Source organism: Chiloscyllium punctatum, chromosome 35, assembly GCF_047496795.1.
Source record: "Chiloscyllium punctatum isolate Juve2018m chromosome 35, sChiPun1.3, whole genome shotgun sequence".
In the NCBI taxonomy this organism is placed as follows: domain Eukaryota; kingdom Metazoa; phylum Chordata; class Chondrichthyes; order Orectolobiformes; family Hemiscylliidae; genus Chiloscyllium; species Chiloscyllium punctatum.
In genome coordinates this window covers 38958691-38983060 of record NC_092773.1, presented here as the reverse complement: position 1 = coordinate 38983060, position 24370 = coordinate 38958691, and positions in this window count along the sequence as shown.

Genomic DNA, 24370 nt, shown 5'->3' with positions numbered 1-24370 from the left:
AATTCTTGTTATCATACTGAATTTAATGAATTTTGAAAGTCGTAACTCGATGTCCAATTCTACCTGTGCAAGTTCATTCCACAACCGAACCACTGTTTGCGTAAAAAATACCAGCATGTATTTATAAAAGTTTCTCCTCTCACCTTGAAAATATGTGACGGTTTATTAAACTCCCCCATACAATGGAAAACCCACCTGCACTTCTCCTCATCTGTGCATCTCATGATTTTATAAACCTGTATCATTTCATCTCTCAACGGCAATTACTTCATTAAAAATGTCCTTGCATATCCAGTCAATATTTCATAGGTAAACCCTTCATTCCCAATAACATCTCACTGAATCTATTCTGACCACTCTGCAGCTGAGCTCCAAATCATATTCGGGGCTTTGACGGGCTGAAACTGAGTACTCATCCTTTCAACATTACAGTCATGGTAGACTTGTCAAAGGAAGATTGTGAACAAATCGCTGCCTAATTTCATGTGATGTCCGTTGGCAGGAAGAACCTCGACCCTCCTGAGAAGCAGGTAAGGGGTGTATTCTGCTGCAATTCCCAGTTGCTTCTATCCTTCATTAAGTTAGCACAGTCAGCAATAACTGACCATCTCCAGTTGTAAGTTTTAACACATTTTGGGCTACATTGTTGACCAATCGCATTACGATTTCAGGTGGATGATAGTTCACTGACTCATTCAGTGATGGAACGCTCGATGATGGATTGGGAATCGGTTTCCCATATCCTAACACCTATAGAAAGGATTATACCAGATAGTGATTTGATAGTAATTATCTTTCTTTTGACGAAAGCACTACCAATGGTGAAAGAGGCTGAGTAATGTTTCCTGATTTATTTCTGGTAAAACTGCAATTCTTCATTTTCATACCTGACTCATCATCGAACAATTACCTCTCTCCGCAGGGAGAGGAGATGCTGAAAGATCATCTCCATTGCAAGAAATTGTTGCGAAAACTCCACATAAAACAGGAAGTAGGAAACCGTATTGGACATGAACATGAATAATATTCAGTGTTTGTCGGGGTCTCAGAACAGGATCAATGAATAGTATGTTGTTCGGGTACGTTATTGGTGTCGTAGAGTCGTGGAAATTGTTTTATTGAAGTTTTTTTCTGATATTGTGTTGGTGAAGGCGTTTTCACATTATGTGGAGCGTGAATTAGTGTGATCATGAAGGGGCTTTTAATGTTGTGTGACTTATGATTTATTATGTTGGAGTACTTTGCATAATACCCTTTTGAAGTGGAAGTAGGAAGATGTGAACACACAAAACTCGGGACCTCAAAGAAGATCAAAGCAAATTTTCGACAGGCAACAAGGCAATTACAAGGTGTTGCCTGCAAAAAGGAAAATCACGCCGAACTCTCGATTCATTCTGCCAATGGATAATGCATAGGAATGGATGACTTTGTCTCTTTGAATTAACTTTGGAAAGATATTCGAATATGGGTAGATTGGCAAGTTTTTTTTTCAAAAGAAACGACTGTGAATGCATTTAATGTCGTTCTCCAGAAGAAGATATTCTTGCCTCTTCTTCCAAATCAAACAGGAATAAAATATATATTTTCATAACTGTTTTGAAGGCATGAAGCTCATCAGAGAATTCGGAGAGGATTTTATCCTGTATGAGCTCACTGAGACTGTGAGGTTGGGAGTCTGCAGAGGGAGTAAATTTGATATGTCTGCATTAGAATTTTGCCAGTATGTTGGAGGGAATGTAGATAGAACAAAGGCCTGCCTCATGAAGAATGTAGCTTAGTAGAGCACAACTGGAACAGGAGGCTCTGGTTGGAGGCTGAATAAGCTCGTGCTGTTTATTGTGGAGCAATAACTGTCTATGAGAAGCATGGTCATGGTGATAAGGAAATCGCTGTCTCCCTTCGACCACGGGGCACAACAAAGGGGGCACAGTTGTCTTGGAAAACAGAATGTTTACCGGGGAGTTGAGGGCTAAACATTTAAACCCAGAAATGGTGGTACTCTCGAGCGGATTGCCTCGGAGGGTATTTGAGACGGGTATCATCTACAGTTTGAACGATACTTGCATGAACACTTACAGTGTCATGACTTCCATGCCTATTGACCAAATCCGCAAATTAGACACCTGTAGGTATGGCATAGTTAAGGTAGAATAGAATCGATGGACCGAAGTGTCTCTTCTAAAGTGTTTCTTCGAAAATTCCATAAAAGAGTTTGGGAGAAGGGAACTGTGCATGAGCAAAGACTACATGATATCAACACATGTTGGAACATATTTGAGGAAATTGTGGTTTCAAACATAAAGTAAATGACGTTTGAAGTGGTAATACAATATAAATTCAAAAGTTTGAATAAGCAAAGAAACAAAATATGTTATGTACCACAGAAAGTACCTTAAAGCCTTGGGCACACAGACATTAAGAAGTTATCCTAAAAAACGTTGCACATAGTAGGCACGTGCGAATTGTTCTAACATTCAAGTCAACGTTTCATATGTTACAAGCTAGTCTCTGGAAGTGAAAAGAACGCGAATCAGAAAAGTACATATTTCAAGTTGCTGAGACGGTACAAGGGCAAAAGAATTTGACAACTCATTCTGAAAGGCAAGTATAACTGTTCAGGCGATGTATAGATATTTTTAATTGTATCCGAACTTCTTCTTTACTAACAATTTTCAGTAAATTGAAAACTGGAATTGGTAATTTTGATGAACATGTTTAACATTACTCTCGAACTGAATTGAGCATTCATTGAAAAATAATTCACTAACAATGGATTGCGAGGATGATTCAGGAGAAGAGTGAAAGTAAGAGGGTGGTTGTTATGGGGTCTTTAACTTTCCTGATATTGACTGGGAAAGCTATAGCTCGAGTTCGTTAGATGGGTCGGTGTTTGTCCAATGTATGCAGGAGGGTTCCTGACACAATATGTAGACAGGCCAACAACAGGTGAGGCCATACTGGATTTGGTTCTGGCAAACGAACCAGGCCAGGTGTTAGAATTGGAGGGAAGTGTGCAGTTTGGAGACAGTGACCACAATTCGGTGACGTTTACTCTAGTGATGGAGAGGGATACATGTGCACTGCAGGGCAAGAGTTATAGCTGGGGGCAGGAAAATTATGATGCGGTGAGGCACGACTTAGGATGCGTGGCTTGGAAAAATAGATTTCAAGGCAAAGGGGGCAATTGATATGTGGAGCTTGTTCAAGGAGCGACTTTTGAGTGACCTTGATAAGTATGTACCTGTCAGACAGGGAAGAAAGGCCGTGTGAGGGAGCCGTGGTTTAATAAGGAATTGAAATGCCTTGTTAAATGGAAGACGGCGGCCTATGTAAAGACGAGGCGTGAAGGTTCAATTGGGGAGATTGAAAGTTATAAGGTAGCCAGGAAGGATCTGAAGAGAGTGGTAATAGCAGCAAGGAGGGGACATGAAAAGTCGTTAGTTGGTAGGATTAGGGAAAACCCTAAGTCTTTCTATAGGTACATCAGGAATAAAAGAATGACGAGGGTAGGAATAAGTCCAGTCAAGGGTAGTAGCGTGTGGAGGCTGAAGAGATTGGGGAGATACTGAATGAATGCTTTTCGTCAGTATTCACTCAGGAACAAGACATTGTTGCCGATGTGAATACTGAGTCGCAATTAATTAGAATGGACGGCTTTGATGTATATAGGGAAGAGATGTTGGACATTCCAGAAAGGGTGAAAATAGATACGTCCCCTGGACCTAATGGCATTTATCCTAGGATTCTCTGGGTAGCAAGGGAGGAGATTGCAGAGCCATTGGCCTTGATTTTTATGTCCTCGTTGTCTACAGGAATAGTGCCAGAAGACTGGAGGATAGCAAATGTGGTTCCCTTGTTGAAGAATGGGAGTAGGGATAACCCTAGCAACTATAGTCCAGTGAGCCTCACTTCTGTTTTGGGCAAAGTCTTAGAGAGAATTGTAAGGGATAGGATTTATGAACATCTGGATAGGAATAATGTGATCAAGGATAGTCAGCATGGTTTTGAGAAGGGCAGATCGTGCCTCACAAAACTTAGTGAATTCTTTGAGAAGGTGACTAAGGAGGTGGACGAAGGTAAAGCGGTCGATGTGGTGTATATGGATTTTAGTAAGGCGTTTGATAAGGTCCCCCATGGTAGGCTACTGCAAAAAATACGGAGGTATGGCATTGAGGGTGAGTTGGAGGTTAGGATTAGGAATTGGCTGGCTGGAAGAAGACAGAGGGTAGTAGTTGATGCTAAAGGTTCATCTTGGAGTGCAGTTACTCGCGGTGTTCCGCAAGGATCTGTTTTGGGACCATTGCTGTTTGTCATTTTTATAAATGACCTGGAGGAAGGGTTTGAAGGCTGGGTGAGCAAGTTTGCGGATGACACGAAAGTCGATGGAGTTGTGGACAGCGAATAAGGATGTGGCAGGTTACAGCGGGATATAGATAAGTTGCAGAGATGGGCAGTAAGGTGGCAAATGGAGTTCAATGTGGGCAAGTGTGAGGTGATTCACTTTGGTATGAGTAACAAAAAGATGGGGTACTGGGCTATTGGTCGGATACTTGGTAGTGTGGATGAGCAGAGGGATCTTGGTGTCCATGTACACAGATCTCTGAAAGTTGCCACACAGGTAAGTCGTGCTGTGAAGAAGGCATACAGCGTACTGGCTTTTATTGGTAGAGGAATTGAGTTCCGGAGTCCTGAGGTCATGTTGCAATTGTATAATACTCTGGTGCGGCCGCATCTGGAGTATTGTGTTCAGTTTTGGTCGCCACACTATAGGAAGGATGTGGAGGTACTGGAACGGGTGCAGAGCAGGTTTACCAGGATGTTGCCTGGTATGGTAGGAAGATCTTATGAGGAAAGGTTGAGGCACTTTGGGCTGTTTTCATTGGAGAAAAGAATGTTTAGGGGTGACTTGGTAGAGGTGTACAAGATGATTAGAGGTTTAGATAGGGTTGACCATGAGAACCTTTTTCCACGTGTGGAGTCAGCTATTACGAGGGGGCATAGCTTTAAATTAAGAGGTGGTAGGTATAGCACAGATGTTAGGGGTAGATTCTTTACTCAGCGAGTCGTGAGATCGTGGAGTGCCCTGCCAGTAGCAGTGGTGGACTCTCCCTCGTTTTGGCCATTTAAACGGGCATTGGATAGGCATATGGAGGATAGTGGGCGAGTGAAGGTTAGGTGGGCTTGGATCGGCGCAACATCGAGGGCCTAAGGGCCATACTGCGCTGTATTTTTCTATGTTCTATGTTCTATGTTCTAATGCAATTTCAGATAGTTTTGTGTAATTTTGGTTGTTCGCATATTTTGTTTATTTTGATGAATAAATTAATGAAGTCTCATTATCAGTTCAGCAACTGACATTGTTTTGAGTACACAAAACTGACAGGTGATGAGCATAAAATGCAGCAAGGCATTTAATAATATTTCCCACGGTAGGCAATTTCATAAAATACGAGGCATTGGACATAAGGAAACCTGTCCGTCTGGATGCCGATTTGCCTGACCCACAAAAGAGAAAACGCAATGACAGATGATAAGTATACTGGCTGGAGCTCGTTGGCCAGTGGTATTCCACAGACAACGGTTCTGGAACCTCTGCTGTTTCTGACTTTATTAATGACTTGGAAGGAAGGATTAGTTCGTTTGCCTATGACACGAAGATTCATGGAATTGTGGGTAGTGTTAAGGGCTGTTATCGGTTGCAAGAGAACATTAACAGATTGCAGAACTTTGTGGATCAGTGGCAGCTGGAGTACAACGTTGAAAAGTGTGAATTCTTTCATGTTGAAAGGTCGAATTTGAATGGTGAATGCATGTTTGAACGCAAAATTCTTGAGAGTGTGGAGGAACAGAAGGATCTGTGGTCCATGTTCATGCATCCCGAAAACTTGTCACCCAAGTTTATTGGATTTTCAGGACGACATATGGTGTGCTGGCGTTTATTCGCAAGGGGGGTTTTGATTTAGAGTTGCGTGTTTATGCGGCAGATCAGTAGAGTTTGGTTAGACCACACTTGGAATGCTGTGTTCAATTGTGGTCACTTCATGAGACGAAAGATGCTGAAGCTTTAGACATGTGCAGAGGAGTTTTAATGGGATGCTGCATGGACTGGATGGCATGTCTTATGAAGAAAGGTTGAGGGAACAAGGGCTAATCTCATTGGAGTGAAGAAGGATAAGAGATGTTTTGATAGAGGTGTACAAGACGTTGAAAGTCATAGAAGGATTAGATAAACATGGACTGTTTCCCAGGCCAGACATATTGATCACGAGAAGGGATAATTTTCCGGAATTTCAATATAATGAAGTATTTCAGCCTGGTGATGACCATGGGACCATTATTGATTTTCACGTATAAAAGAAACCAAACAAATCCCGTTCACTGTTGTCTTTGAGGAAGTCATTAGCTGCTCTTGCCTGAAGGTGATACCAGATCATTAACAACTTACTTTTTTCTAAACACCTCTATTGGCAAAAAAAAAGATTTGGCAATCACTTGTGGAATAGGCAGCGACACATATGTCCGAGCAATAAGTAACAAGAAAAAGTAATCATGGGATGAAAATTAACAGAAGAGGCACGGCAGCACACCAGGTGGGTTCCATCGAAGTGACATGAAATTTTCATTCGTCCCATGGGCTCCAATGTTATCGCACTTCAAGAGATCATGCAAACATTTTCACATAATTCAAATTGAAAATATACCCGTAGGAAGTTGAAAGGGAATATCTATTGAGAAATGCTGATTGAAAATATATTACAACATACTATTAAAAGGAATACTGCAATCAATTTATATCTGATGAAATATAAGATCGGGATGAGAAATCAGAAGGAGTAAAGAGGCTGTCATCAAAACTTGCTTTTTCAAAGGTACCAACAGTCTTCCCAGTGGAATCGCTCGAAGTATGTTGGATATTATTATCAAGTCAACCTCAAAGAAACTGCATGTTCCGAAACGAGTGATACAAAGTCATACTAATTGTGGGAGAATTGTTTAGTAGGCTGATAAGAGTATCCTCTGCTTTTATTGGAAAATGGCTTACCATACTTATGATTGTTTCCTGTGATTTTCAATTTGTAAATTAATTACAAAGCGCATTTAAAAAGAAATTCACATCGCCTTGCTGCTGCATATTTAACACTTTTCGATTTTGATTTTGCTGGAAATGTCAAGGATGCCTATGACGTACTTGCAGAATATGAATTAAATGAAATATTCCACAAACCTTTTAAATTGTACGTTTACTGTAATGCATGTTTACAATCAACGAAACTGAGGTAGAAAATAACAATGGACTGTAACATTAGCAGAAATAAAGATCGGGAAAAGACAGAATATCTCATCTTGCAATCATCACTTCTCATATGCAAAAAGTATAATCAGACTTTCCGATTCGATTCATGCACGATGAAATATAGGTGCACAATAGATGGGTCACGGTTGATCCAGAGATGCATTAATGGTTGTCAACGGTATATCCTAATTGAAGAAATGAAAGTACGTCTGCTATGATTGGGAAATGTATATTTCGTGCAAGGCTTTCTTGCTTCTATATGCTGTCCTTTATTTATGAAGCCAGAGTCCTGCTTTTTGAGTGGTCTTGCACATTTTTCAAACTCTCGGAAAACTCCAAGCTTGCTAAATTTTGTTCTTTTGCGAGTGCAAACTTTAAGTCTGGAAATTATATCGCTTCTCCACAATCTCCCAAATTAAGCTCTGTGAAATCTTCTCGTTTCTTTGGTAGCATGCGAACAGGTTTCTGAGTCTGACTACAATGTTATTGTAAAGTTCATTTGACGAAGTTTCTTCCTTTGACTCATAAAACAACAAACTAATTCACAGACTAATCTAATTCAGCAATGTCACTGCCAATTCGCTGCAGTTAAAGCATTCTAAATTTTCTGCATTTATCATGTCCATTTTTGATTTCCATGATCAATGCGAAAAGAAATCCCAGACATGGGGTTGTGAAAATCAATTTTTTCATTGGCATCTCTGTCCATCCTGGTGATGTTAATCAGCAGCTATGTTCAATGCGGTATTCGATACTATCAGCAGCATGACCACCAACAGAGACAACAAACAACTGATGCAGTAATCGCTGGACAAAACAGATCCTGACACAATGTATTCAATGATATGAGCTTTCAATCTTCGTCTGAAAACTGTTAGTTGGAATTTCGTGGCAATTTGTCACAATCTAACCAAAAACAAAACATTGATTATCACGGTGTAAGGTTGGACTTGGGTTTATGCTGCGTTCTCTTTTTTGGTTGATTCTTACATTTTAAATAATAATACAACAAACTCTGTCGTACAATTTGTTTTCATTAGTACGATTAAGTACTTAATCGCATGCTCTCTGCTTTGTATGAAACTTTCAAATATAGCCTGAAAAATGTTAAAGCAATCCAAACATTCTTGTAATTTGCTTCCACTCTACTTCTTGGTGGTGTCATTGTAAATATGTTTTCAGTTCATTAACTGCTTCTGTAAATAACATACAAAAGAAATGTTGTTTCTCCAATCCCTTTGCGAAAGTTGAAATCATTCAGATTTGCCCCTGTCGGAAGCCATGCGAATGCGACCCATCTGATGATGAATATTTGCCCAGGAGAAAACGGAATACTGCTTTCTCCCATCTCTGTAATCTCGCACTCCACCTCATTTCATGAGGTGTATAAAGCCGCAGGGACGCTTTAGTTCAGCAGAGCTGAGAGGTAATGTTATTCCATTGATCTCCAAACCAAATTACCATTTAAAATCCCGTTTAGAATTCGTACGAAATTCATATCAGTCCATCTAATTTTTCTACCAATTTACGCCAACCGAAACTGATTTTCAGCTATGCTTATTTGTGATCCGGGGGGTTGGAAGGTTGGAAACATCGCATCAAACGCTTTAGATCAATCATTCTGTGTGGTACGACACCGATGCCTTCACGTCTGTCTCTTTTATTCTGAAGAAGGGAATCAGTGCTCAAAACATTAACGGAGACTTCTTTCACAGAATTTGCGAGAACAGCTATGTTTCAAAAGGCGAAGATGTTTTTTTTGTTCATCCATGTCTTCTGCCATACAGCAAATGCAATCAAAATAATTGCTTCCAATTAAATATCTCACACAATGATACGAAACTGACACACCTATGTGTGTGTGCTTGTCTACTTTATTTCATTGTAAATCAAGGTATTGTTTTAACAGTAAGTCTTCCACTTTAATTTTACGCAATCGTCTTATTGACATCTCGACCAACGCGAATTTTTCTTTGTTTCACCGAATCAATGCCATTCAAAGTCGTGCATGCCTCCACCAGATTCCCCACTCATGCTTCTCTGCTGCATTTCCAACAATCACAGATCACCAAGTACAAACCTACTTGTGTCTCATCTAGCCATACTTAATGCACATTATTAAATGATGTGGAAAGATCACAAGCTAAGAAAAGTTCCTTCCCTGCGAAGCATCAGATGTGCATGCTCGGTTCAATTTGCCAATGTCATATCTTGTCATTCCTGCATCGATTCCCATGTCGCGATCCATGCAGAGAGACTTGCAAAGTCGGAAGCACCTTCTGTTCATTTGTGTGTGTGGTTTCAATGTTTTTTGGCTGAAGGGAAAGAATTGGAAAGCCGTGCTCACTGCCCACAGACCAGTTGACACGTTTCCTAGACGCATAGTGTCATGGCTAAAACAGCAAAGAAAATGAACTTGCAAAAATGACCTTGCACTGTCCTATTGACACTAATCCCACATTCCAAGGCTTGTCCCATGACGTTGTCTGCCATCACAATTCAAGTGTTCATTGACATAATTTTTAACATTGGTGAGGTCCAGCACATCGACTGACCCCTACACTCTCCAGCAGCCACTTCCAGACATCCAAACCCTTTGGCTGCGAAAGTAAATCTTTGATAGCCCCTAAACACATAACATAAGATTATGTCCTCTTCGTTATTCATCCATCAGTTTAATAAACTGCTACATAATTGAACTGCTCCGTTGCCTCTGATAAACTCATAATCCTCACTCTGGAATCACAAAGCCGTCTCAGCTGTAAAGTAAACCCTCAGGTCTATCCAAACTCTCTTACTGGCTAAATTTATTCTGTCCAGCAAACACCTTGCCAAAAGTGCATACCCGCCGGAGAATTCACAGCACAGTATGGCATGGCTAATAGGACTGCACAATGTTATGTGGCTCTGGCATACGCGAAGATTTGTACAACACTAATCGTATGCCCCTGCTCTCTGAACTGATGTACACAAGGCAGGAAAGAACAGAAGCTGTATTTGTCTTCTGAAGCATAGTTTCAACGTTTGGTACCAATTTCAATTGTCGATGGACAAGGACCCCAAGTTCCCTTTGTTACTCAGAGCTTTCGAACGTCCTTCCATTCATTGAGTGACTGTTTGTCGTGTTACGTCTTGCAAAGTGCATTATTGAACAGCTTTCATGGCACATTTCGATCGGCTGCTGATCTGTCCATTTGAGCAACCCGTCAAAAACTTCCTTAAACCTAATATCAGTTTCTGCACTTTTGAACACCAACATGAACGTCCTGCCATTTGCACACCCATTTATTATCTCTATCCTCAACTTAACCATAGCTTCCGAAAAAAAATGTTTTGTACTATTTCGAAGTCGTCCCGAACAATGCTTCTGTGCAATTTACTTTGGTATATTTTACTTGGCTGCTGGACGTTAAGGCTGAATGTCGCCAGAAACGTCTCTGACCTATTCACTTAATCATTAAACGTAAAATTCACAGCAGCTGCTGAAACAAAAAAAAAATTCTTCTTCTTCATGTTACTGCATTTGAGAGGGTAAAAACAACTCTTGCTTTTGTGAAGATCTGATTACGTCCGAGCGTTTTGTTCACAACTTAAGATGCTTAGCTTTTCAGAGCCATAACATAGTTACTCACAGCCAGAAGAATTTAATCAAAAATATCTCAGAAATCCGCAGTTGAATCAGTTATTACTTGTCAGGCGAAACTCCACTCGTGCACAGTCTCAAGTTTTCCCCATCATAACGTTCTCATAAACGAGCAGCTGCATAATACTGGGGAGACTCTGTGCCTCAAAAAATGTGCATCAACTGTATCATGAAGAAGGCTCCTTTTATTTTGCTTTAATGATTTGTTTTCGCAGTTCATCCGATAAACAAAGTACAAATTAATATAAAATAACGACCTTCTCAAACACTGGAGTTTCAAGCGGGATTTCGGAGCTGCGGATGGAGTATACAAAGCTGGGAGATCGATATGGGCAACATGACTGAAGTTGGAGAGCTTCCAAACGCTCTTCATTCCTTCTTTAACCAAATTGTATTCCAAAAATCTATTGACCATTCCTTGTTTTTCTGCAAAAGAGACATGTCGGATTGGAAACGTTAACACATTTTGTCTTTTCGCTGACCCTGCCACATCTGCTGTTTCACCAAATCTTCCGACGTTGCAGCTCTCCATTATCTGCTGTATTTTATATGAATTTTCTTAGTGTTGAATGGCTAATGCTAGTCACATGTAAGGGAATCAGATGTCTTATATCTGTTTTCGGGTGGCGATAAAAATCTCAAAATCAAAATTGAGAAACAACCCCTTTCACATAACTTACAAACTCATGCAAATATCATCCATTCTCTCATTACAAACACTGTTTCAGATCAGATCAGGAACCTTCAAAGAATTTCAAGAACGTGGCCCAAACCTAACTCTACAACGTGCTTTAAGCAGGTGTATTGCAGCTGTTCCAGGAAGAATGCAGCTCGCTAACCCATTTCGTTTTAAACAAAATATAATGTGTTTATATATTTACTGCATAAACAAGAACAAAGAGAACAGAACACAAAATAACTTAAACTATCAGAAAAGCCAAAAGACAATCACAACATTCTCCTGTTGGTTTAACTGCTTGCAAAAACACCTTATATACCCCTTGTCATAAAAGGTAAAATCAAACAAATGGTCTCACAGGAAAGAGGTCATAGAGCGTTGGCGAGTATGGACCAGCAGCTTTAAAACTGTCTCACTGCTTTCAGTGAGCAACCACACGATCAAACACTACATCAAACCAGAGAAAACCTCAGCCGGAAAAAAGAAAAACCGTTTAATCCACTCTCATTGGACAGGTGTTGCCTTTTGAAGACAAAGATTTTTTTACCTTCAGCGGTTTCTGTCAGCTGTGATCAAACTGGCCCTATAACTCATTAAACTTAAAAGTGTCAGAGGCAATGTCTATGGCGACCTCTCCGAATAAAATGCCAAGGGAACGTAAACTATTTACTGGTGCAGCAACATCACAACATCATCGTAGGCCCTGACTGACAGGCGCGCGTGCGCGCATGCAGACACAAACACACACACACACTCTCACATTCAAACACACACATACACACACACACAAACACGCACACACATATATATATATATATATATATCTGTACATCTCTCACACAGGCACAGACACACATGCACGAATGAACGTTTCATGTTGTATTGAGTGTGAACTTCAGAATTCGGTATCGTTTGCAGTGATTTACGTTCAGTTTTCATTCTGTCTTCTCCAATGTATTTACCAGGGATTGTCAATCAGCCCAACGGAAAATGTGGTCTTTTCTCCTGCACTATTTACTACTTCGGCCATGGCAATAGGCAATCTCCTTGTTATTGTCAAGGAGGTTATCTTGAGGCATACTAATAATGATTGCTTCCCCTTGTCTTTCCTGGATATCGCTCCTGTGTGAAGTTTTATTGCAGTCCGTCTTCCTGCAGCCACAGACTGTTTCCTGTTATGTTATCTTTTCATTGATTTGGTGTCATTTTTTGCCAGCAACTGAAAACAAGATATTCCAATACGACAATAGCAACTGTTGTTCTGGCACCAAACTGTGTTCTACACGTTTGAAAAAACATTGTTTTATCCTCCAACACCTTCACCCTTCCCTGTCTCCGTGTCTTCGTAACCTCGACGTTTCCCGACACCTCTCCAGATATCTCCGATCTCGTCCAACCTCGACAACATTCCTAAATATCTAAAACCCAGAACTGACATTGCTTCCTATCATTCTCAACTCTTTCAGACCCCACAACTCTTCCGATCTTTTTAGCATGCACACCTCTACACCCCTATCTATCACTCCAATGCCCAGCCGTTACCCCTCCTTCTACCTGGTGCAGATCAACAGAGGAGATCATTTCCTCATCAAATCAATCACATACAGTTTGGTGTAGGTTGGCAATGCTCGTGAAAAATACGCCTGGGTACAAAGGTGTCCCCTCCTTTCTCTTTACAGAGGTTCCCCTCTCCGAAACTTGTGCTTCATCTATTGGCCTTGTTGCAGTCCCAGGTTCACTGTCAATACAGGCCCCATATCTCACTCAGAGATTGCTCATGAAATCCTCTCGTCTCCATGACTCCAACGCTTCTCAGCAGAGTTGTGAGCGGTTTTAAGTAACAAAGGGAATACGAATGAGGAGCAGAAATCCTTTGACCTTTTCCCACCAGCAATGAGATGGTGACTAATCTGCTTGGGGTCGAAGCAAACATTCCTGTCTGTACCCCAATACACAGACACACGCCTGTACAGAACGTCAATGTGAAAAAAACTTTGTCCAAACAATACCGAAGCACTTGAGAAAATATAAAAAAGGTGATTGCCCAAATAGTATTCTGCACCTGAAAGTTATTCTGCTCAAACATTCCGTTGGCAATGGGATGTCCACCTGGAACAAGTGGATTTTGCGGATTTCCTTTTATTCAGACGGTGGGGAAATTTCAGTGCATCATTTTCTGGAATCCTGTACGAGTGGTAAAGATGAGTGAAAAGTTTTCTGTTACCCCAATTTGGTATGAGGAGGAATAAAGAACGACAGAAAGTTGAGTAGACTATTCCTTCTCAGGCAGGTTCCATTTTCTCCCTCTTTGATCTGAAGCATACAATAATGTTACTCGACCGCCAAATTGGACCATGTTGAGGTAAGCATGGGGAAGCTGCTCCTACGCCAATGTTTAGAATGTTTGAATGGCTTCGTCTCTTGCTTTGTAATTACGTAAAGAGCTGAATGGCTTCATTCTATTCCTGTGTAACTCCTGAGGGATAGAATGATCGTCTCCTGACTAGTTGAATGGGATCTTCCTCTCACTGCGCAAAGGCATTGAGGGTTTGAGTGAGACAGAAACGCATAGAGATGGCCATTCGGCTCCGCGAGACTGTTGCCTAATTCAGAATGCTCATTGATGATATGATTGAATCTGAACATTATTTGCCCAATAATTATTGATTGCAATGCCCAAAGATTCTTTGAGCTCAGCCTTGAACATCTACAAAGACCCAGTTTTTGCTATTCCCTGGGGATGAGGGCACTGCAGACGGCACAGTGCAAAGGGGAAAGGGACAACTTTATCTCAATCGGGTATCCATTATGATCAAAGTATGTTAAACCCACAATAAGGAACGAACTATTTTGAGACCTAAAGACAACAATTAGGAACAAACATATATAATTCAAGCTCTTGAACCTATCCGACATTACCACTGAATCCCCAATAAAATGTTCAGCAGCCTTAATTGACTCTCGACTCTAAGGACACGTTTTAAGATCCCATAATACAATAAGAGCGTAAAAAGGAGCAGAATGCGGTCATTTGTACCCCTAAGTCCGCCCTACTGTCCGATAATGGTTGCTGTGTTCCTCAACGTCATTCCTCCTGCCTTTCCCCATAATGCATGATCACTAATGAATCAAAAACTTTTTTTTATTTTTGTAATTTAAAATATATTGTTTCTAAATGACTCTGTGATTAAGGTTTTGTGTGCGTGTGTCTGTATCTGTGTTTTTCTGTGTATTTGGGTGTGTACCTGTTCCATGTGCCGCCTTAATTATCTGCTGCACCTGCAAACCACCTTATTCTGATTAATGAACAAGGACACCAGGTCCCTCTGCACTGCAGAATGCTGCAATATTTTTACTATTATATATAATAGGACAATTTGCTATTGATGAACACGCACGTGAATATTGCACATTTAAGAGAGCATGAAACCTGGCAAGAAAAGACTGAAAGCACAGAGTGTGCTGAACAATTTAAAAAGGGACCATTTGCTTGTGAAAAGAATAGCTGGAGCTGCATTGCTATCGTGCACAACGAATTCGAATTTGGAAAATCAGTTTATATTATGTCTCAACATCCCAAAATGCATTCGAATTTGAATTTTAATCTTTTGATTATATTAAACCAGTAAGACGATTCGATGTTTTGGGGCATAAAATCGGGCTCTTTAAACAGTTGCGAGAACGGCAAAGATCAAACGACTGCTAACCGAATTGCTCTTTGAAAGCGACCTGCCCATCAGACATTCATGCAGCAGAAGACCGAAGAATAGATAACACCAAAAAAATCGACTGAGGAAAATCGGCACAGTAAAATCAACACAGAGAAAATGATAGAAGAAAATGACAGAGGTAAGTCGACACCGAGAATTGACAGTGTGCGCTATGAAACGCGTTTTTAGTTTTTTGTAAATCTCATACCGTGTTTTTATCAAACCAATATTGGAGAGTGGGGGGTAAATGATATGTTTAAGAGTAAGATTTGCAAATAGTCGTTGTCTAATTTTCTTTTTTGGTCTAAAAGAATGAGAATATCAGTATTGTTTTCCTGAGGTGGTGAAATTTGGAATATTTCTTTGCATCTCCAAATTTAGGAGATTATGGTGCGAGTTGTCAGAATTCTGGCTGAGCAAATTCTCCTTCATCAATTTTAACTAACCTTTCACATCATGCCTAAAACTGGTTTAAATAGACTGAATTTGATCGATTCATGCAGAGCATTTCTGATCGCAATAAAGCACAAACGGAATTTTCTTCCCACAGTCATCAGGATAGTCTTCACTCTCAGTACTTAACGTGGCATTTAATTTGCGATGTCACCAATCCAGTGCTTGCTGTGACTCAGGATGGTATGCAGTAGATTTAAATTGTTATATTGCGAGCTGTCCATAACTTAATTGAATACTGTTGATGTGAGTTTTGACACTGACGTGATTATATCGTTGTGGGTAGTCCGTATCTTGTGCAAAATTTGAGTCATTCCTCAATTATTCATTGAGCTGTGGTATTGCATCATGGAACGGCCTTTGGAAACCCATTAGAGACATCCATTTTTGTTTTGGGTACAGGTGCTGCACAAACAATTAAGACTCTTGCAATAGATAGTAAAGTGCGAATTTGGTTTTCCAATTACCTGACATGTACGACACGGCTGGCAAAATGCAAACACATCCTTGTGCACTCGAGGCTAATAAAAACGCTTTTCTGTTTTAATTTCAGTTGTTCTCACTCCTAAATGAACCATTGGAGGGAGCTTCAGTGACACCCGCAACAACTCCTTTCCATAAACCACTGGCAATCGAATTTGATGAACTTCTGCACGTTACACGTCTGCCTGAATATGTGATGGTCTCCATTTGCCCATTAAGACATAATTTTTAAGATACAGGAATTCATTCCAATTATTTTTGTATATGAATTTTGACATGATTAATTTCAGCGTTCATATTTCTGCTGTAAGTGAGTTAATTTATCTGAGCAAGAGATACTTGCTTCGACATTTCCCTGCTCCTGAAATGTTTCAACCGTGTGATCAGACCAAATCTCTGCTAATGAAACGTCAACTTGCTTTCTGTGATCTTGTTTTCTCCTCATACAGCTTGTGATTTTGTGACCTCGATACCATTGAGTCAGCAAAATTTCTAGAATATGTGTTATGGAATAATTCACGCAATATTTTAATTCTGACATTTTCATAGTGTCACTGTTTTCTCGATTCTGTACCTTAATTCTCAGGGTGATGATCGATCAACTGTGCGTTGGCAGAAATTAGGTGCACTTTCCCACGTACCATAGAATCACCACATTACTTTTGATTCCTACAAGACTTCACTGTGCAAGAAAGCGAAAAGAACCCCTTTAGTAACTTAAGATCAGTTGTCTGGAAGAATCCCCATCTTTAACTGCTGCGGTTAGATCGACTCGTCCCCTCCTTCTCCTGAGGAGTGCCATGAGTTTATAAAATAGTAATACACAGATGCTTGAGTTTCAAGCAACAGATCAAACATTGGTGAAACATTTTCCATCCTTTTTATTCATTTGTGTCCGAATTGTGGACAGTTCTTAATCATCCCAATCAAAGTGTGCAGACTCTTCCTGATGATCCTCGCTGCATTCCTGCCCATTCTCTGTGAGAATGAACTCTCTCCTGACTGGTTAAAGATAATTCCCTACGGGAGAGAGTATCACTGTATCGATGATGTCAAATGCATCCCGATTCTCCAGGACACATAACTCGTTTCATGTCCGGCTGTACCTCAAAGAGTAACATGTATTTGAAACCCACGCCAGTGCAGGTTCACTGTGAATTCTTTATTTCATATATAACACATCATATTAGCACTTTTACTGAAAGCTAAACATTGTGGTATATGCGAAGTTCCAGGTGCATTTATTAAATTGAATGTCTGCCACAAAATCTGTCTACGTTGTCCTACTCTGGTTGGTCATGAAGATTGTCAAATGTAACTTCAAAAGCACAATTTATTGGCAAGCAATCGAAATATCTCCAAAGAAGCATATCAACTTGTTCAAATCATCTCAACTTCCTCGACTTTAACTGTAACCTGGGTGGATACTACATTCGAAGGTTCTCCTGAAGTCCATCAGAAACGAGTTATTTAATTTTGATTGTCACTCTGAACAACTGTTTCAAAACGTTATTTCTAAAACTGGAAGCTCCTTGGTAGATTTTAACTTGCTTTGTTATTGGGATTGATCAGCGCCTGACACTTGTTCTAAACACAGCCAATATTACTCAAGTTTCCTCTGCTCCTCCCCACTTTCAGGAATCCTTTAACACTGTATTCTGCATTGAAATTCGGACTTCCAATGTGAACGACTTCACACTTGTTTGGGTTTAACTCCATCTGCCACATATCAGCCCAATTCTGCAACCTCGCAATGTTCCATTGTAATCCACAACAGCCGAATACACTATCGACAATCCCACCAAACTTCATGTTACTACCTCACCTCTCTTCTACCTCATCTAAATCAATTATAAAAATCGCAAATAGCAGAACTCCCCTAACCAATCCCTAAGGACGTTCACTGGACACCGACCTCCACGATGCCTTATCCAATAATCTTCAGTGGACACTGCATGGTCACTGTTATTGAGGAATTTTTTTTAATGTAAAGTATCAAGCCTGCCAAAGTTAACGTTAACAGATGAAAATTAACTGAATATCCTGCATTACTTTGCCGCTTTGGAAAATTAAGGAAATACTTCTGTCTCTAATGTATCCTCGTGCATTATAGAAAATAGGTTTTCGTGGTGAAAGAAGAAACGGAAATCAATCTTAACATCGTATAGATTTAATGAAGGATTGAAGCATTTCATATCTATCCGTCCTGACTCTGTCAGTTCATGGCTCGTTATATATACTCCACTCATTAATACGTTTACTTATCAGCGGATAAAAATAACAGATGTAGTCAGTGTTACTAAAACATTTAGTAACGTCATCAGCGCGGCTGCCAAGATGTCTCAGCAGGTCGGATGATTGTTGGAATCATTTCTATCACGAGGAATGAATGAATGGCTTCTCCCCGATGTGAACCCACAGGTGCCTTAGCAGCTTGGACGCCTGAGAGTATCCTTTCCCACAAACACAGCATTATTCATAGAGATTGGTGCAAGTATTGAATGAGCTGCCAGAGGGAGAGGTGAGGCTGGTACAAGTACAAAGTTTAAAATGCATCAGGATTGGTAAATGAGTCGGAAGAGTTGAGAGAGTTATGGGTCAAATGCTGACAGATGAGATGAGAGTTATGAATGATATATTGCCAGCCTGGGCAAGTCGGACTGAAGCATTTGATTCTGTGCTTTCAATTTCTGTGACTCTCGCTCTCTCACTCTCTCTCTGTCATGTCTTGCTCCGATCTGCCCCCAGTTCAGACAGAGTTGGGATTGGGGCTAGGTTAGTGGAAAGTGGATTGCTCCGACTTCTTAGCATTTTTACCCAATTATATCCCTGGGAATGGATAAACTGAAGTCTACTCCAGTACTGGCAGACTTCGAGTTTGTTCCATGCAATGAAAGTGTATGTGACAAAAACATGGAGGGTGTGTGAGACGGAGAGTGGGAGGATGTGCGTGAAAAAAACATGGTGAGGCTGTGTGAGACAAAACTAGGAATGATGTATGTGACCAGCCAGGCAGCGTATGTGTAACAAAGGCAGGCAGGGTGCGTGTGTTCTCAAACATGAGAGAGGTTTTAGATAAAGAATTTATGTTCGGACTTGCCATTGAATGATTTGATGGAGAGTTTGCATATCCAGCTGCCATCTGATTTATTTTCTGGAAACATTAGCATGAAATATTTTAAATACAACCCTTCAACACTGACACTCCAAAAGCATCCACTCCCCCTACACTGAACGATCGACGATGGTACTTACTCAGCACTGACCCTGTGACAGTATCCTCTCGCTCAGTACTGACACTCCAACAGTACCTGCTTCCTCAACACTAACCCTCTGACAGTGTCCACTCCCTCAACATTGATCCTGTTACAGTAACCGCTCCTTCAGCACTAACAATCTGAGAATTTCTGCATCCTCGTGACTGATACTCTGACAGCGTCAGCTCCCACAGCACTGACCCTCCAAAAGCGCCGCTTTTTTCAGCACTAACCTTTTGCATTGGAAAGGGAAAGCGCCGTTCCATCAGTTCTGGCACTCCGACAATGCATGCTGTCTTGAGTCTCTCATTGGAGCCTGGTCCTCGTGCACTATTTTACTCACTTGCACAGTGTTCAGAAGATTGGAAGCAACCAAATTTATCATCGGTGAATTCCTGTGCCAAATGATCATAATCTCCTGCGAGCGAGGGAAACAGAAGGAGATGAGCAGAAAAACTACTTGTCCCTATCAACTTTGATGAATTCCTGTCTAATTATGCTGTCTGCGGAAAGACTGCGTCTTACTAACCGTCAGAGACAACATTGGACTTGGTACTTGGTAATGGATAGACCAGGGGTTAGATTTGGATGTAGGTGAGCAATTTCATGATCGTAAACACTATTCGGTTATGTTTACTTAAGAAATATAAAGGGATAGTTACATACTGCAGGGAAAGTCTTATGGCTCTCGGAAAGGCAATTATCATGCGATTTGGCAAGATTTAATATTCACAGGATGTGGAAGGAAACGGATGGGATGACCACAATTGAAATGTGGAACTTACTCAAGGAACTGCTATTGCACGTACTTGATGAATATGTACCTGGCAGGCATGAAGGAAGTTGTCGAGCGAAGCAGGCGTGGTTTACTAAAGAAGATGAAGCTCATGTCAAGAGAAAGAAGGAGGCTTATGTTCGGGTTTGACGTGAAGGCTCAGTTCGGGCGATTGAGAGTTGCACGTTAGTTAGGAATAACCTGAACAGAGAGTCCAGCAGAGCCAGGGGAGGATATGAGAAGTTGTTTACGGATAGAATCTTACAAAAAGTATTTCTACTTGTATATGGGGAATAAAAGAATGACGAGAGTAAGATTAGGACCAATCAAAGATAGTAATGAGGAATTGTGTGTGGAGTCAGAGGAGATAGGAACGCGCCAAATGAATAAATTTCGTTAATATTCATATTGAATTAGATCAACGTTGTCGAGGAGAATCTGAGATACAGGCTACGAGACTAGGTGGTACTGAGGTTTACAAGGAGGACTTGTTAACAATTCTGGAAGATGTGAAAATAAGTAAGTCCCCTGGGTCGATGGGATCTATCCAAGGACTTCCTGGAAAGTCAGGGAGGAGATTGCAGAGCCTTTGTCTTTGATCTTTATTTCGTTATTGTCGACAGGAATATCACTCGAAGATTGGAGGAAAGCAGAAGTTGTTCGCTTGTTCAAAAAGTGTAATACAGATGACCCAAGTAATCATAGACCAATTAGCCTTAAGTCTGTTGTATGAACAAATTATGGAAATGATTATGAGAGATAGGATTGACAATCATTCAGCAAGCAACAATTTGATTTCAGATGGCCAACATGATTTGGTGAGTTTTTTGAGAAGGTGACCAAACATGTGGATCAGGGTAGGGCACTTGCCGTGGTGTACATGGACGTCTGTGAAGCCTTTGATAAGATTCCACATTTTAGGTTGTTGGAGAAAATGTGGAGGCATGGTATTGACGATGATTTCGCAGTTTGGATTACAAACTGGCTTTCTGTTAGAAGGCAGCAAGTGGTGGCTAATGGAAAATATTCAGACTGGAGTCCGGTTACGAGTAGTGTGGCACAAAGATCTATTTTGGGACCACTGTTGTTTGACATTTTCATAAATGACTAAAACGCAGGCAAAGGTGGATGGGTTAGTAAGCTTGTAGATAACACTAAAGTTGGTGGAGTAGTGGACAGTGTAGAAAAATGTTGCAGTTTGAAGGGTCGGTCGGATAAACGGCTGATTGTTCTCAGAGGTGGCAAATAAAGTTCAATGCATCGGCATTTGAGGTGATTCACTTTAGGAACATCAACAGGAAGGCAGAATACTGACTTAATGGAAAGATTCTTGGTAATGTGGATGCGTAGAGGGATCTTTGAGTCCATGTACATAGATTCCTGAAAGTTTCCAGCCAGGTTGATAGTACTGTTAAGAAGGCATACGTTGTCTTCGGTTTCACTGGTAGAGGATTGAGTACCTGAGCCATAATGCCATGCAGCAACTATACAAAACACATGTGTGGCTCCACTTGGAATATTTTGTCCTGCCTGGTCGCCCCATTCCAGGAAGGATGTGGAAGCATTGGAAAAGTTGCAGACGAGATTTAACAGGATATTGTCTGTTCTGGAGGGCAAGTCTTATGAGGAATATCTGAGAGAATTGTGTCTGTTTTCATTGGACAGAAAAAGGCGAAGCGCGGATTTGACACAGAGTGACAAGATGATAAGAGGATTAGATAAGGTAGACCGTGGAAGTCTTTTACTTAGGATGATGATGTCAGCTTGTATGGGTGGTCATAAATATAAATTCAGTGGTTGTAGATTTAAGCCAGATGTCAGAGGCAGGTTCTTTGCTCAGAGAGTAGTAAGGGCGTGGAATGTCCTGCCTGCCGATGTAGTTAGTTCAGCCACATTCGGGAGATGTAAACAATTTTTGGATAAGCACATGGATGATGATGGAATAGTACGGGGGATGAGCTGAGATTACTTCACAGCTCGGCGCAACATCGAAAGCCAAAGGGCCTGTGCTGCGCTGTATTGTTCTATTGTTCGATGTTCTGAAGCCAAATCTCCACTTCAGGAACCCCCAACACCATGGCATCAATGGGGATTTCACCAGTTTCCACATTTCCCCTCCCCCACCTTACCCCACTTCACAACTTCCAGATCACCACCGTCTTTATGAGCTGTCCCATTTGTCCCATTTCCTTCCCACCCATGTAGATCACCCTCCTTGCCAACCTATCAACATTACAACCTCCCCCGTGCACCTATTGCTATCTCAGCTACCTTCAGCCCAGCTCCATCATCTCACATTTATCTCTCCACACTTGAGGCTTCCAACCAAATTCCTGATGAAAGGCGTTTGCATGAATCGTGGTTTTCCTGCTCCTCAGATGCTGCCTGACCTGCCGTGCTTTTACCAGCACCACACTCTTGACACTAATCTCCAGCATCTGCACTACTCACTTTCCCCTATTAATCATGGGTGTCCTTAACTTCCACTCTCCCTTTCCTGACTCCATTTTCAATAAAGTTTAGAGACCTGTAAACAATACATCAGCTATGTCCCAAGAACAGCACGAGACATATCTTGGTTTTCGATTAATTTGCAGGCTCCTTCATTTCAGTCATTCCCTGGGATATCATCTCTTTCATTGTGAGCATTACGAAAGGACATTCTTTTTAGCAGAAAAAAATCAGTCCATCACTAACCATTGATTGTTTCAATCACAAGGGCACCCAGCCTCCTCCGAAACGCACTTTTTTGGAGTTTCTCTTGATTTTAATTGCAGTCAGTCTTTTGAATCTTCCTACCAATTGCATGCCCTCAAACGCCCGACGTGAAATTGCACCTACAAGGATTTTGCCCACCCACTGAACCTGTGTCTATCCATTTCCAGATTCCGCTGTCCTCATCACAACATGCCCTCCCACTTATTATGTATCGTCAGTAAAACTCGACACATTTCACTCAGCCAATTCGTCCAAGACATTTATGAAGATATAAATCATTGAATTCCTATAACTGACCATTCCAGCACTGGAGTAATTACATCTTTGCAACTTGAAAAATACCCAATAATCCAGATTTTGTGTCTTCCATTCAGTAATCAACGGACAAGCCTGGCTTTTTTTTACTCAGCACCATGAACGCCTACCTTGTGTAATGGCTTTTGATGTGGTCCCTTCTGGAATGCCGACCAAAAATTGATCAACTCGGCATTTTATATTATCAAAGAACTCTGACAAAGTTGACAAGTGCGTTTTTCCTTTCAACTAATGATGTTGACTCAGTTTGAATCCAATCAACTTTTCTCCAAGTCCGACTATTTCTTTCTTCACAATGGTCTTTAGCAGTTTACAATTGACAGACAAGATATTGGAACAGATGGAAGTTATTCGGACCATCAGGTCGTCACCACCTTTTAATGAGGTCATGTCTGATTTGGTTCATTCTCAACTGCAAAGTTCCGCCTTATCCCCGTTTCCCTTTATTCCCCAAGTGACTAATTGGCTCGCCATAACAGCCTTAATCATACTCAGCCTTGGCAGCTCTCTATCGTGAAGAATTCTGCAGATTTGCTACCCTCTGAAAGACATAAAATCCTCCTCATCTGTGTGTCAAATGATTAACAGCTCACCTGAGATTAGGCTCTATATATTCTACACAAATGTCGTTTTTCAGTAAATATCTTCAGTCCCAGTCCTCTGGAAACTGACCCTAATCGGTGGCAACATTTCCTCCAGAACATCAACCCGCCCATCCACAATGCGGCCTCACCCATCATTCTTAACCGACCATGGTTACAGAATCACAAGAAAACTCGGGAACATACAAGTTACGAAAAACGCAGGAAGCCAGCCAGACTGCCGTTGTAGAAAAGATAGTTCCTGTGACATGGATGTGTTTGTCGAGGGCGCAGGATTATTGCCATATCATTACAGTGAATGTTACAAGATTTATTTTGGGAAGGTCAGGCTGAAGTTTGATTTCGTGAAAAGCCTCTTTTATGGATCGTGCAACGAGTCAGCTCACCCGTCTTTCTTGCGAAATTGGTCAACACGTTCATCCATTAACCCAACAGTTTGTG